The sequence below is a fragment of the Macaca fascicularis genome, chromosome 7 (assembly GCF_037993035.2).
Source record: "Macaca fascicularis isolate 582-1 chromosome 7, T2T-MFA8v1.1".
In the NCBI taxonomy this organism is placed as follows: Eukaryota; Metazoa; Chordata; class Mammalia; order Primates; family Cercopithecidae; genus Macaca; species Macaca fascicularis.
The window spans coordinates 112,178,981-112,195,970 of NC_088381.1; the positions used below are offsets into that span (position 1 = coordinate 112,178,981).

General features: G+C 34.8%; 1 long non-coding RNA gene and 1 pseudogene across 2 annotated transcripts in view; one reads left to right on the forward strand and one right to left on the reverse strand.

Annotated features, from left to right (window-relative positions):
- The first annotated feature begins 387 nt into the window (after nucleotides 1-387).
- On the forward strand, nucleotides 388-1,060 carry LOC102143182 (large ribosomal subunit protein eL18 pseudogene; annotated as a pseudogene).
- A 1,709-nt stretch (nucleotides 1,061-2,769) lies between these two features.
- The window catches only part of LOC123574517 (uncharacterized), a 226,390-nt gene continuing 212,169 nt past the window's right edge, over nucleotides 2,770-16,990 (reverse strand). For both annotated transcript variants that reach the window (XR_006699523.3, XR_010588457.2), the window contains 3 exons: nucleotides 8,956-9,056; nucleotides 3,784-8,163; nucleotides 2,770-2,857 (listed from right to left, as the gene is read on the reverse strand). This is a non-coding gene — a long non-coding RNA (uncharacterized lncRNA). The remainder of the gene's footprint in view (nucleotides 2,858-3,783; nucleotides 8,164-8,955; nucleotides 9,057-16,990) is intronic.

Here is a 16,990-nt window from a genome sequence, read left to right on the forward strand (position 1 = left end):
TAATATGAAACTTTCAGTACCCCTTTAGTAACAATAAAGAAATCATCCAGACAGAAATTCAGCAAGAAAACAGTGAAATCAAGCAATGCTATAGACCAAATGGAGCTAACAGTCATACACAAAATGCTTCCCCCAAAAGCAACAAATACACATTCGAGTACACATGGAATGTTCTCCAGAATAGATAGTCAGACCACAAAATAAATTTAAGACGATTAAAATCATATCAAGTATCTTTTCTAACCACAATTTGATGAAATTAGAAATCTATGGCAGGAGGAAAATTGGCAAAGTTATCAATACATGAAAATTAAACAACATACTTCTGAATAACTGATGCATTAAAGAAGAAATCAAAAGGGAAATTTAAAAAAAATATCTTCAGACGCTCTTTCCGGACCTGGCGGAGCAGGAGGCGCCATCATGGGAGTTGACATCCGCCACAACAAGGACCGAAAGGTTCGGCGCAAGGAGCCCAAGAGCCAGGATATCTACCTGAGGCTGTTGGTCAAGTTGTATAGGTTTCTGGCCAGAAGAACCAATTCCACATTCAACCAGGTTGTGCTGAAGAGGTTGTTTATGAGTCGCACCAACCGGCCTCCTCCGTCCCTTTCTCGGATGATCCGGAAGATGAAGCTTCCTGGCCGGGAAAACAAAACGGCCGTGGTTGTGGGGACCATAACGGACGACGTGCGGGTTCAGGAGGTGCCCAAACTGAAGGTATGTGCACTGCGCGTAAACAGCCGGGCCCGTAGCCGCATCCTCAGGGCAGGGGGCAAGATCCTCACTTTCGACCAGCTGGCCCTGGACTCCCCCAAGGGCTGCGGCACTGTCCTGCTCTCCGGTCCTCGCAAGGGCTGAGAGGTGTACCGGCATTTCGGCAAGGCCCCAGGAACCCCGCACAGCCACACCAAACCCTACGTCCGCTCCAAGGGCCGGAAGTTCGAGCGTGCCAGAGGCCGACGGGCCAGCCGAGGCTACAAAAACTAACCTTGGATCCTACCCTCTTATTAAAAAGATTTTGAATGCTAAAAAAAAAAAAAAAAAAAAAAATCTTGAGACAAAAGAAAATAGAAACACAACATACCAAAGCTTTTGAAATACAGAAAAAGCAGTTCTAAGAAGAAAGTTAAAGCAATAAACATCTATATCTGACATGATCACTTATTCTAAGTGAAATACGCCAGGCACAGAAAGACAAATACACCATGCTCTCACTTATAAGTGGAATCTAAAAAAGTCAATCTCCTAGAAGCAGAGAGTAGAATGGTGATTGCCAAGGTTTTGAAAGAAAGGAAACAGAGAGATGTTGGTCAAAGTGTATAAGGTTTCAGTTATGCAGGATCAGTATTTTCTACATATCTAATGTACAGCATGGTAATTACAGTTAATAATACTGTATTATATAATTGAAATACGTTAAGTGAGTAGATCTTCAATGTTTTCACTACATAAAAGGTAACTATGTGATAATGGATATGTTAATTAGCTTGATAGTGGAAATCATTCACAATGTATACATATGCTAAACATCACATTGTACTCCTTAAATACAATTTGCCAGTTATACCTCAATAAAGCTGAATAAAGTGTTCATTAATCTAGAATAAACATTTTGTTATGTGCTTTCATAAAGTCCCTCTGCATTTATTAAAAATAGAACCAAGAAAACATTTCTATAAACATGATGGGCAATTAGTGGAGCCAAATGGGACAAAATCATTTCCAGATACAAGAGTTATATCTGAAATCACTGGCAAAATATTCTGGAACAGATTGTCCACTTTTTCATGTATTCAAATAGAACCAGACGAATTTTACGCAAAAGATTTTAGAGTTGCACTAAAATCATTCCTTGTCCTTCTATTCAGATACATGTGCTGATTAAGTTCCATAATTTTCCTAACGAGTCTATAACCTTTGTCAAGATTATTGCCAAAGCATGTGTAACTGTATTTAAGCAGCAACAAATAATATCAGTACTTGAAAATTATGCAGAATGAACCAACATTTCTCCCCAACCTTTATCAATATCCGACTATGAAAAAAATACTATTTATGAAAGCTATCTTGCAGAAATAAATATAAATTTTCTTATCTGTTCTAAATTTTATTTTGTGTAAAGCCAAAACTATTTGCTTAGGAACCCAATGTATTGTGTCTCCTTTAAAAAATAAATTTTTGCTAAAAATGCTCTTTGGCATCACCCATGAGTTTAAAGCCTACCATGAAAGACCATGGTAGAAAAGTTATTTTTGTTGTAGTTATTATAGGAATATTATTAAGGACATATTAACCATACTACTTGGTTTTTCTGTAAGGACTGTGGAAAAATCCCCGCCTTACACTGATCTAGAGATGTCCAAGGACCAATCTCCCAGGGATACTGAGGAACAACTCTATCTTTTGTTGTAAATCTTTTCATTTAATAAGTATTAATGACAAGTGCACTTCATTTTATTTTACAATCTGATTTTCACTCCAGGTAACTGCTGTGGTTGTCTTCCGGGGCTGTTAGCAGTGCTAGAGAGAAAAGCCCCTCCTCACTGCGGACAGTACCACATGGCTGAGTTGAGCTTTTCAAAGCACTGTCAACAGAAAGGTTTATTAAAGCACACTACAAGGAGAAGTAGCATCTCTATCATATGGGTCAGTTTAAATTTGTACTATCAGCTCTAATTACTATGTTGTTTCAGCAAATGTCATCTGCTTTCATTATAATAGTTATAATATATGAATATTGAGTCCTAAGAATTAAATTCAAGGGAATACCTTTAATTTGATCAAGTGCCATTTCAGAAGCCTCCTTTTTCCCTAGTAGGATGAAGACTTAGGCATTATCATCACATATTGATATCTGTAATTAAAGCATGGTATGTTATTAAAGGTAACAAGACTACTTCATACAACAAAAAATAAATTACAAATAGAATTTGTGAGAAGACATTTAAATAAAATTTTTAAAGTGATAAATTTAGAAGATGTAGTTTAAGGTATAAATTGAATCTGCAAAGAAGCAGCTACAGGACTTCCAAAATCGCTACATTCCCCTTTGAGCACCAATCTAGAGAGAGTTGTCCTAAATAAATAGGTAACTTTCTGAAGAGTTCCATGAAGTGGACTTTATTCCACATTGCTTTCCACATGGACATCTAATACAGAGCCTATGTTTAGCTAAAGATGCCTTCAGAAAGGTGTAGTGTTTCAAATCCAATCACATTAAATTCCAACATATGATACAGATATTCAGCCATTTTTAATTATGACAGTCTTTTTATCTTTAATTTTAAGACTTATAGCTATTTCACACCCAGAATATCAATACTGTATCACAAGCTGGGATGAAAACTTACCTAGGCTCTAGAGGGAAGTAATCCACATAACTTTGAAAGTTATATTGATGTGTTTACTGCTTCCCAATAGTACCCATAAAGTAAATGGAATCCTAAACTCTACCAAGATATACTTTTCAGACTGTCATAAATTCCATTCACACAGGATAGGATAGCCAACTCAAGAAGTAAACAAAATGATTGTAAAGAACATGGCTGTGCTGCATCTAAGCAGGCACAGGACAGTAGGCATAGGCCGAGGCAAACAGCCTGAATGACTCAGCAAGATTGTGGCACACGCGCACAGTTACGTGTCTTATGTAATCACAGCCAGGAAGCCATAACATAGGGAAGCTCACCACCTGGCTCTCAGCCACTATTGTTTGTGTGGTGTATAAATGTAACACTGACACTGTGAAGGAGCTGCTAAATAGAGCCATGTTTAATTTACCTGCTGTTTCTTGAATGTTCTTCCAGCTCCCTGCCCCACGTTTACCCAGTCTCCTCCGCTCTCAGCTGGGGCTGGAACCTGACCCTGAACAAGACAATGATGTACAAATTTGAACCAGTTCACTATGTTAGTCTTGGAGTGTGTGTGTGTGTATATGTTGTGGGGAGGGTAGTTATCAAGTAAAACTGCTTTCCACTTTACCCTCTGTTCTAAGCTATTTTACTGTTTTTAAAAAATCACTGGGGTCAGATTTTATAAGGATAAATTCAAACTGGCAAAATACAAAAACGACAAAACAAAGTAGATGTAAGATCAACATGGGAGGATATCACATTCTTTTAAACAAAAAGCAAAGTGATAATTCCACTTCAATTCTGTTGTATTTGTGTTCTTGTTAAATTTTTACTGTGGAGGAGGATGACATTAAATTAGAAACTATACTTTCACAAAAATACAGTATTATCTGACTTTAATAAAAATATAAATTTGTCAATTGTTAATATAGTATTATACTTGATGTGACTATATATGTTCGATCCACATACTAGATAATATATAAATACTAACATTATGGACCAGAATGTAAAAATGCCTGCATTTCCTAACAAGATACTATAAGGCTTTGGGTATTTGAAATTTCTTGATGACAAAAACTAAAACTGGAATGGTGGTTTCCAGAGGCTTGGGGGAGAAAAAAATAAAGAGATTTTAGTCAAGGGTAAAAAGTTTCAGTTAAACAGGATAAATAAGTTCTAGAGGTCTACTATACTACATAGATATAGTGTATACATATAAAATACATATATACACACACATACACTAACTATAGTTAACAATATAATAGTGTATACTTAAAGTTTTGCTAAGTCGGTAGATCTTATATTAAGTGTTTTTATTGCAAAATGATAATAATAAGAGAATGGGAAGAAACTTTTAGAGGTGATGGATAGGTTTATGGCATAGATTGTGATGATGATGGTTTCGTGGTTGGATACTTATCTCTAAATCATCAAGTTGTATGCATTAATCATGTATAGCATTTTATATGTCAAAAAAAGAAGAAAAAAATTAAAAGATGAGGTGAAAGCTGCAAAGCATGGTTGAGAAAGTACAAATAACTATGGGAATTCATTCAAGGAAATTATCATATTTGCTTGATGGATTAAAAACTCTGTCATGAACCATATATTAGAAATAAGTTCAAATGCTGACAGGCAGATTTGAGAAAGATTTTTTTAGATAAAGTTACTGGCATAAGTAAAAATTCATGTTGGAAAATTTGAAGATATATGGTGGAGAGTTCAAATTAGATATATTGGAGTATTGGAAAATCTGGCATAAGCTTTTAATTGTAATTTAGGATAACTTTATCTCGGGTCTTAAACACCAGGGTAGGAAATTTGTACTATTTTCAGGAAGCATCAACAAGCAGTAAATGTTCACTGAAAGTATATTATGCCATTCTAGTGGCAGTATAGAAAAGTGACTCAACAACTCTTTATTGAGCAAGACTGGAGGAAAGAAGAATTAATGAAAGACAGCTCAGTTAAGAGACTATTTCAAGTTCTTTAACCTCTCTGTAATTCACATGCTCCTTCTGCTAAAAATAATAGCCTTATAATGTTATAAGAGTTTAATAATATATGAAAACAAAAGTGAGCATGGAAGAAACAGTAGCTCTTTCTAATATGATAAATTACGTAGATTTAGGAAAGGTGCATAAAACTGGAAAACATAATTTCTTTAATAAATATGGAATCATAGTGTTACCTGAGGGTTTTTAAAGGGTAAAATAAAATAACATTTGTTAACAACCTTGTTAGCAATGAAGTTCTACACAAATATAACATGATATAAAAGTGAATGGTATTAAAAAAACAGAAGGGAAAATAATAAAGAAATATATTCACTACTCAACATATATAATTCACAGAGGGATTAGTAATCTTTCATCACCATAGACTATAGTCCTTAAAAAACCATGAGAAGCTTTAGACCCACATTTATTAGTTGCTGCTCAACACTGTGATCAAGGTTTGAAAGAAAACATATCCAAGGAGAGTTATCATCATTTTTCTGAAAACACCGGTGTCCAGGGATACTGGTAAAAATTCCCTGGAACATCATCTTTGCTGTGATACCATCAATAGTCTGCCTACTGCACTATGAAAGGTGTGTGGCTTCTTTTTGTTTTACATCATTAGTTATTGGTTCATTTAAATCCCAGACCAATGCCTTATTATTTCTACTACATATGCAATATCTAGATAAGCACGGTGATATAATTCACAACCCTATTCCCATTTTTTTACAGAAAATATTTTAAAAATTACTATCCCACAAAAACAGTCTTCCAAATGTGAAGATATAAGACATATTACTTATGTCTTTTTTAAAAGAGCTAATGTTTGTTATGTTCACAAATTTTCCCATCATTACAGGATAAGTGATGAAAACCATGGTGATCACAAGTAAGTCACTTGCACTACTGATTTGTAGAATTAAACAGATGCTGCCAACGCCACCACTAAATCTTCAAGGAATCTTTACAGAAGCCGACAAAAGCATGTCAATACTGAGAACAACGGAATGTAAAGTATGAATCGCTTTGGGGTATGTGGCTAGAAAATTTTTCCCCCAGTCAAAAAAAGAAAACAAAACAAAACAAAACAAAAAAATACTGCAGAAATATTTTAGAGCTAGCAATTAACCTGCTGCTAAAGTTGGCATTGAATCTCCCAACATATCCCTTTCCCTCAGACCTCTAACGAAATCCGTCCATGAGGAATGCTCATTTCCTGCTGGGTAAGACACTGTGCAAATGTAGGATTTCACAGTTCACCAGAAGGATTATATCACTTTCCTTTTTGGAAGAAGTCCAGACTTCATTACAAAGGTGCATCACATTGTTATACTGCAGAAAGCAACATATGGCATTCTATCTCTCAGCAGCTAAAAATGGACTTTCAGCTAAAAAACTTGGTTGTGAAATAAACAGTACATGTTCAGTATGTACAAAGTTAGGAGTATAATCTATGAATTATGAACAAATATAGCAATATATGTGTGTTTTTAAACATGCCATTGTAGAAATACAATGCACAATTTATAATTGATAGATGCTATCATTTTCTTTAATTGGTAAAGGATATTAGAGTTAAAATGGTTTATACGTGATTGGTAACACTGCCAAAACTCAGGAGATAAGTAATCAGACACTTGTTTTTAAAAGGTTTGTTGCAACCATAAGCTGAGTTCCATTAAAGAAGATTAAATAAAATCAGACCATCCACACAAACTTGCACTAATGGGAAAAATGAATGGATCATTAGCTGAAACAGTCATTCATATAACATTGTTAACATAAACTGTATTAGCTTTTCATGACAGTTAAATATTATTAAAAGCTAGTCAGTTACAGATAGCAACCTATACATTCACAAGACTGATGATTTCAATCTAAAGGGCATGGTTCTGTTTATGACTTTCGTTCAGGTCTCTGCTGCTGGAAATACTGAGTCTATTATTTCACAGTGTACCTAGAGCCACAGTGTGATTTGGTGGCCAAATAACTGAAAATTTTGCTCTGTACTAGATGGAGATGAAATATGCACAGTAGGAGCATAAAATAGACAGCAGTAGTTTACCATGAAACTACCAAATTTCTACTTTTCTCTTTAAAGATATGTATCATTGTAAAGTTGGAATTGTGTGGCATTTCAAAATACTGAGAAAAGAAATGCATGCTTATGTCCCATGTTCTCATGCTGGAAAAATTTAGCAATATAGTTTCTAAAATCAGGTATGATTTCCACTTAAAGGCTGTAGTGAATGGTACTAACTTCCCAAGGAATTAAAAATGTTACTAATGTCATGTATTGGTACCTTCACTTCATTTCATGTGATTTCCTGTAGTATAGTGTAATTAATGGCTTGGGTATGAATGCTGATACTTCTTCACATTTCTCCCTCATTTATTACACTTCAGTATGTAAGCATTTGTTTTCCATAGATATAGCTGATGGCATCATCTCTAAATGTGAATAGAAATGTTTAGTAATCTGTATGTAATTTGCTTTCCTTGAACTTTGCATCTCATGACCTCTCACACCATGTATATTGCTAAACTTACCACCCAACAGATCTCTCAATAAATGATCACAAATAAATGATGATGTCATTAAATATAGGTACTACATTCTTCACTGTGTGGGGAATGCCTTAATAACCGAATTATTCATATCCAATAAGGTTAGTAGCATTTTGCTTTTATACCCCTTTGGTAAGTTCTTCACTTGCCATATACAGACACATCTGCTAAGCACTTCTTTTAAATCTGAGCGCTCTTCTCTCACACTCCTTTCTAGAAGTTCCATGTTACTGGAAAGAAAACAAATATACAGAAAAATTAGAACAGCATTCCATCATGTCTCCTCACACTAGATGCACAATTACTCATAAATATGCACAAGTACACACACACACAAATTCTATATGTATACCTCAAATACTTGCCCAAGTAGTCTATGCATGTAATTTTGAGTTCCAATTGCTTTATTCTTTCCTTCAGAATATGAAAAAACTTGAGATAACATAGCATAATCACATAGATGGTAAAACCCAGCTAGAAACCTATATTTCTTCACGATGACATTTTAATGAACCAGAAAAAAATTAAAGCAAAGAAAATTTGCTCTTGCCCATAGTCAGACTAATGACTTTTGCATATATTGTTTTCAAATCATACAAGGAAGGGTTTGCTCTCATGCAGGCTAGCACAACACCACACAAGCACACAGACTGCCACACACACACACACACACACACACACACACAGAGTTTATTAGCTTAATAATGGACTTCAGTTTAATTTACAGCTATGCAATTGGCCAAAGATTTAGTACTTCTAGTGGCTTTTCTTCACCTTTTGTTATGGTGCCGTTTGATTGTATTTATGAATGTGACCTTATATCCTATACCAGCAGAAGAAAGTAAGATAAATTGGACTCTAAAACACACACATAGTAGCAGACAGTACTGTTTAAAGATTAATAAGTGATCTCACTATAGCACTTCAACTGCCTATAGCCTAAAACTATCTTTCCTCTGGTACTTTCCAGGCAGTCCCTGAAGGACCAATAAACCAAGAGCACTAGACAGATCTGAACTTACCTATCACAGCTTTGATTGTGCTCTTGTGCACTATGTGTTTCTTCTTAAAAGCATCTAATTCACTGCCTGTTCACAGCATTCATTATTTGAAGCAAAGGACACTAGGAGAAGTAAATAAAACTTTAAAAAGACATATTGTAAAGGGAATTCATTCCATTTTCCTTTCTTATGTATCAAAACCCAAAACCTTGTATTGCTCTAGAGATGTGATTTTCACACCACTTAATTTTTTTTTTGCCAGATATAAAAACTGCACATTTCTAACTGCATTTCACCTCCTAAAATCTGTGCATTGCACAAAGATGTTCAGACATCTCATCACAAGGCTTCCAAGACATCAGTACCTGGGGGACCCCACTATGGGTCCTGAGGACACATATTCTTTTCACAGTGGGAATTCCAGAAGGGAAGAAGCCAATGTAAAGAATTTCGAACTCTGCCCATAGTCTACCTGTTTACCCCCTCCATGCTACGGATTTCATAATCAGAAACACTCCCACAATGTTTGACCCTCCTTTCCAACATCTGATCTCCAGATTTCTTCTTGAATAGCATCTGCAAAACTTCCTGTGACAGAAAATGGCTACAGAATCTATCCTGTTATTACTTAACATTAGCATGAGTAATTAATACTATGCAGTTGTAGTATTTTACAATTGTTTGACTAGCTAAAATTTATAAATGTACCCACGTGAATACACTTTCATTTGCAAAACTAAATATCAGATACATAACACTAAACACTGCAAACATGAGAAACTGTCTTTCAGCACTTGTTTCATTTTTTATGCAAAGATATCGAAAAACACAGTCAGAGCTCATTATCTTTAGCCTGAAGAAAAGGCTTGTGTAAAGACCAGATGAAAGGAGACAGCTAAAAATTAGAGTCAAACCAGATAATTCAAAGGAAACAATTTCTTTTGGTGGCTAAATGTCCTAATTTGTCTCTATTGAGGCATTAACCATGAAGTTTTCACATCATTCCTTTTGCATGAGTTTATGCCAGCTATATGAGTACAGAGAGGAGAATGGCAATGTCTACTTGTAAACCTCAAACTGAATTTCTAATTAGTATAGTTATTTCTAATGAATTATTTACATTTTTCAACAATAAAGGCAGTGATTTGTTATTTAATATTCTTTATATAATGATATTTGGCTGTTGAGAGTATCTTATCTTTTTGTTCTACTTCATGCAATGCTATTTTGAGATCTCCAACACACTTTATACCAAACAGGGTTTTCTGACAAATGATTTTCATTCTAGTATTTGTTTTCTTTTCTTTACTTTTCTTTTCTTTTTTTGAGATGGGGTCTCACTCTGTCGCCCAGGATGGAGTGCAATGGCGTGACCTCGGTTCACTGCAACCTCCGCCTCCTGGGTTCAAGTGATTCTCCTGCCTCAGCCCCCCAAGTAGTTGGGATTATAGGCATGCATCACCACATCTGACTAATTTTTGCATTTTTAGTTAGAGATGGGGTTTCACCATGTTGGCCAGGCTGGTCTTGAACTCCTGCCCTTGCAATCCACTCACCTCAGCCTCCCAAAGTGCTAGTATTACAGGCATGAGCAACTATGCCCAACCTTATTTTAGTATTTCTAAGACTAGAGAACACAAGAGGCAGTGTAGCTTAAATAGGTACCTAATAAACAGCTATTGTTATAGAGAATATAATTCACCTTTAGAAATGATGCCTATTAGAAGCAATTACTAGTGATGCACAGTCAAGTTGTGTGACATGATTGTATTATCCATCAATCAAAACCAGCTATGTTATGACAAAAATACTCTAATAAACATATTGATGCAGAAATTATGACTTTTGCCTTAACCAATATCTTTAAAGTGACTTTTGTCACTTTCAAACAATTTTTTTTCTTTTTTTTTTTTTTTTTTTGAGATGGAGTCCCGCTCTGTCACACAGGTTGGAGTGCAGTGGCACAATCTCGGCTCACTGCAACCTTCGCCTCCCGGGTTCAAGCAATTATCTTGCCTCAGCCTGCCGAGCAGCTGGGACTACAGGCATGCACTGCCAAGCTCATCTAATTTTTGTATTTTTAGTAGAGACAGGGTTCCACCATGTTGACCAGGATGGTCTTTATCTCCTGACTTCGTGATCTGCCCGCCTTGGCCTCCCAAAGTGCTGGGATTATAGGCGTGAGCCACCGTTTATGTCGCTCAATTTTTATTTTATTTTTATGACCTTAGAGTTGGGATAAAAATGAACTGAGAAAAAATAATTTATAATTTGATAGAACTAGAATGAAACTTTGGAATTAGCACTTTAATCCTTACGAAAGCATTGAGGTGTCTGAAGTACAACATGTATTCAGTGCTATCTAATGAAGATATATATCCCGTGGCAAGCAGCAGGAATTCTATTATTACCACTTGTATAAAAAGGAAAGACATCTCCTAGCTTATAACTCCCTGGTGAGTCTTTCAAAGATGACCAAGACCATTTCCTGACATGGCTTATCCTGGGGAATTGCAACATCTTTGTAGCTTACATTGTGAGACATATCATGCTCATTTTGGCAGCACGTATATGAAAAAAAAAAAAAAGTGATACGTATCAGACTGCCTGCCAAGATTCATTAAATGAGTGGTCCACTATCCATTTTTTCTAATACATATGGAATTGAATGACACAGTCCAGTTTTTTCCCATAAGTATGTCAGAGGTTGAAAGCTCTACGAATACCAAAGGAATAATGACAACTTCACCAAAGGCATATTTATTGAGGACATTGGTCATTAAAATACTCTGAGTTATATTACATTCTTCACCAAAGGCATATTTATTGAAGACATTGGTCATTAAAATACTCTGAGCTATAATATATTCTTTCAGAACTTATGTCAATGAAAAACCTTTGGTTACACTGATAATCTTTTTGTAAGCAACCATATTACTTGTTTTCACTTTGATTACTAGGAAATGCAGAATCCAAATTAAAGATCAACCTTAAAAACCACCATGACTCTACATTTTCTGTTTATGGCCTTCCCTTGGTTGGACTGATTTTATAATATTTTTTCTTATGATTCTATTTCTATTTCATCATCATTTAATCACATATATTATTTTCACAAGCTGATTTTAATACTTAACTTGGAATATTAAATCATCTCTACTTAATTTGGGGAACAGATTATTTAAAAATGCATAACAGCAGACTAAAATATCTGAAAGACTGTCAAGTAGAAGGAGAAGCTAATGTATACTGTGCTGTGTAACAGGGGCAAATAGGATTTTAAAGGAGCATGTGCTAGATAGTGAGCAAGAATTTTCTAATAATTCTTCAGGTCCCAAATGTAATGGGTTTCCCTGAAAAGCTGTGGAATCTTCAACACTGCACAAATTTAATCAGAGGCTAAATAACTATCCATCTGGCATGTTGACAAAAGTCTCTGGATTGGAAGAAAGGTTAAACTAGAAGCCCTCAAAAATCTCTTCCATTCTATGATTCTATAATTAAATACGCTATACTTAATGAGCCATTTGTTATCTTCATAGGGTGAGTAACTCATGGCACAAGTCTCCCTGCTGTCTTTCTGCCAGGTCTAGAAATTAAATTAAATTAAATTAAGTCCATCACCATATAAAACTAGGAATAAAGAAAAGTTATGCCATAATGACTTGAAGAGTCTTGAAGTTTGAATATTGACTTAAAAATTTCAGTTTTGTTGCCAGCAAGAATTCATAGCCTGTTCATATCACAAAACTAATACTCTAAATATGAGGGATCAAAACAGGAGAAACATTGTGATGCCATTCAAATTAAAGTATGACAAGAGTTTAATAAAATATATTTTAATGTTCTAAATATTAAAAAGTAGACAATTCGTCATATTACAGATATATTTTTAAACTACTTCCTATAATGAGAAACATGGGAAAGACTCCTGTCACCGGAAAGGCACACTTATTTGTTTGGGGAGGCATTGAAAATCCACCGTGAGCCAGTAAACTAAATTGAAATGACATATTTAATGCCTGCACACATCTATCATTATATTTATGCAATGTAAGAAAGATAAATGAATCATAAATTTGCTAAATTATTCACTGAGGTGAATCAGCTTAAGTGAATGAACTGACATATCATATATAAATATTTTAAGTGGACAAACAACTTTATAGGTAAATAAAACAAATTTTTGTTTCCTTTCACATTTGGTAGTCTCAGAGAGGTATACTTATTGTTTTCTTATTTTTGTTAGAAATAAATTGAAAAAGGCTTGAAAAAGTAAATATTACTTAAAGGTACATAACCAAAAGTTAAATAACCAGAGCAAAATATGCAATTTCCAAGTATTCAAGCTATTAAAAATTCCAAGATTACACAATTACAAAATTTTAAGCCCTAATGCCAACTGGATTTTGACTAAACAAAGAATGAATCAAGAATGATTGGGAAAAAGTGAAAACAAATCAAAACTAAAGATCAAATTGAAGGATGCCAATTGAAACATGTGACTGTTGTAATTAAGGAAAGGAATGGCAGACACCGTATTTTTTAAATTTTGCAATAGATGGTATTTGTTTCTTGGGGAAGTAGTTATGCTCAAACCCTATAGAAATCTAGAAGAGTCTGGTGGCTATCAATGTCTTTAACTGGTATGAACTCCAGCATCCCTGATTTTTTTAAAGTCAAGTCTCTCCTGCCTTAAGCCGACCCCAGAAAGACAGGCTCTGCAGCCCTGCCTAGGAAATGGCTATGATACCTGAACTCATTGCAAACACTGTTCAATAAATACTCACAAATTATAGCTTTCTTCCCCAAATTTGGCATCTAAATACAAGAGCAACAAGATCTTATGAAAACATCTTAAGGACTGGGACCTTGGATCTACAATTTAAAATGTATATACTGGAACCATATAGTAACAGCATTTGTAAGATAGCAACATAATAGAGGTTTATAAGCAGATAACATAAAATTCAGTTTCCATTAGAGGTTTGTTTTCATTACAAAATATTTTAGATAAAAATGTAAAGAATAAAAAGTAGCAGACATTCTCATACCTACTAACCAGATTTGGCAAATGTTAATATCTTGCCTTGTTTGCTTCTGGTTTATATTGTTTTCTAAGAGTACAATTTAAAAGATGCATACAAAAGCCATCATCCATCCCATTCTCTTTCCCATTTAAGCAAGGGGTAGGCAATACCCGAAGTTATTGTCTTTCATGCAAATCAATACAGATATGTTTGTATCAATATGTACTACATATTATAGTTATTTAATATATACCTATTTCAAGTGTACTTTAATTATACTATGTGTGTCGTTCTGCAATGTGTTTTTCTGTTAAGCATTATTATTCTTGGGATTTTCATTTTGAAATTTGTACTCCTAGTTTTTTTTTTATTATTTTTATTTTTTGGAGACGGAGTCTCACTCTGTCACCAGGCTGGAGTGCAGTGGCACAATCTCGGCTCACTGTTACGTCCACCTCCCGGGTTCAAGTGATTCTCCTGCCTCAGCCTCCCAAGTAGCTGAGACTGCAAGTGCACTCCACCATGCCTAGCTAATTTCTGTATTTTTAGTAGAGACTGGGTTTCACCACGTTGACCAGTATAGTCTCAATCTCTTGACCTCATGATCCACCTGCCTCAGCCTCCAAAAGGGCTGGGATTACAGGTGTGAGCCACTGCACCTGGCCACTTCTAGTTTATTTGTTTTGACTTCTCCATAGAATCCAATTATATGACAAAATAATTGTTTATTTCTCCATTGCCCTATTACCCATATATTGTTTGTGACATTTTACTATGAAAAAATGCTGATAGAAGAAACAACCTATAGAATTCAAGAAAATATTTGCAAACTATACATCTGATAAGGGGTTAATATAAAAAATACATAAAGATCTCCTGCTACTCAATGGCAAGAAAACAAATAATCTGATTAAAAAATGGACAAAGAATCTGAATAAATATTTCACAAAAGAAGACATACAAATGGCCAACAGGTATATGAAAAAAAAATCAATATCACTAAATGAGAAAAACGCAAATTAAAACCACCTCAGATCTGTTAGAATGGCTATAAGCAAAAAAGATAAAAGATGCCAAGTTCTGGTCAGAATGTGGAGAAAAGGGAAACATTGTACATTGTTGATGGAAATGTAAATTAATATAGCCACTATGGAAAACAGCATAGAGATATCCCAAAACATCAAAAATAGAACTACCATATGATCCAGCAATCTCACTGCTATGTATATATCCAAAGGAAATGAAGTCACTATCTCAAAATCATATCTGCATGCCCATGTTGATTGTAGTATTATTTATAATAGCCAAGATATGGAATCAACCTAAGTGTCTATCAACAAAAGAGTGAATTTTTAAATTCATTATAAAAACGGGATACTATACAGACTTAAAAATAAGAAAATCCTATCATTTGCAACAATATGGATGAACCTGGAAGACAATGTGTTAAATAAGCCAAGCACAGAAAGATAAATACCTCATAATGTCACTTATATATGGAACCTAAAATTGGCAAACTCATAGAAGCAGAGTAAAAATCGTCATTACCAGAGTTTCAGGAGGACGGAGAAGAGAGAGGAAAGCAAACTGAGATGTTGGTCAAAAGACACAAAATTTCAATTACATATGAGGAATAAGTTCAAGAGAGCCATTGTACAACAGAGTGACTATAGTTAATAACCATATATTATATTACTGAAAATTACCAAGAGATTAGTTTTAAGTGTTCTTACACCAAAAAAATAAAAGTATATGAAGTAATGCATATATCAATTGGTGTGACTTAGTCATTTCACAATGTACACATATATCAAAACATATTATACACTGTGTCATTCCTTTTAAAATGCGGCAATATTATTCTCTATATTTTCACGTGAACATGAGCCAGAACTCGTGTGTGTGTGTGTGTGTGTGTGTGTGTGTGTGTGTGTGAGAGAGAGAGAGAAAGAGAAGTGGAGTCACTGAGATGAAGATTTGCAAATCTAGCTATTACCAACTTGTTCTTTAAAATAATTATTGCAATTTAAACTCTACTGATGCTGTAGGAAAGTGTCCTGTCTCCACATTTTTGTAACACTTAATTTTATCAAATATAAATACAAATACCTTTCATTGTATTTGTATGAGCATTCCTGATTTTTGTCTCTTGTGGTTTGCTTGCTTGTGATCTTTGCACAATGGCGGAAATTCCTACTGTATTAGTCCATGCTCATGCTGCTAATAAAGACTTACTTGGGACTAGGTAATTTACAAAGGAAAAGAGGTTTACTAGACTCACAGTGCCACATGGTTAGGGAGGCCTCACGATCAGGGCAGAAGGTAAATGAGAAGCAAAGTCATGTCTTACATGGCTGCAGGCAAAGAGAGCATGAGCAGGGGACCCCCACTTTACAAAACCATCAGGTCTCATGAGACTTACTCACTATCACGAGAACAGTGCGGGAAAGACCAGCCCCTATGATTCAATTACCTCCTACCGAGTCCCTCCCATTACATGTGGGAATTATGGGAGCTACAATTCAAGATGAGATCTGAGTAGGTACACAGCCGAACTATACCACCTATAAATAGTTTTCCTTTGTGATTCAATCTTTAATAATATTTCACCCACATCTGTGGTTTGTCTTTTAACTTTGTTTTGGGGATCTTTGGTTATATAGGGAATTTTAATGTTAATGAACTTAATTAATGAAATATTTTCTATCTATTTTGTGCCTTTTATGTCTTAAATCCTTCCTTATCTTGATAAAAACAGATATATTAAAATGATTCTCTGATAATTTTCACTAAAAATGTCAGCGTTCAGCTTTTCAAATTTATGACTTTAAATATTTAGTATAAGATACAGATCTAACTTTATCCTTTTTCTATTCACAGTCCCCATCCCTGCTCCTTTTCTTGAATAGGCTATTCATTTCCAAATTATTTAACCCTTTGTTATACCAAGTTCCATATATTATGCTCTCTGTTCTGTCACATTATCTCAGTTTTCTACCTTGCACTGTAAAATTCTTAATGTCTAT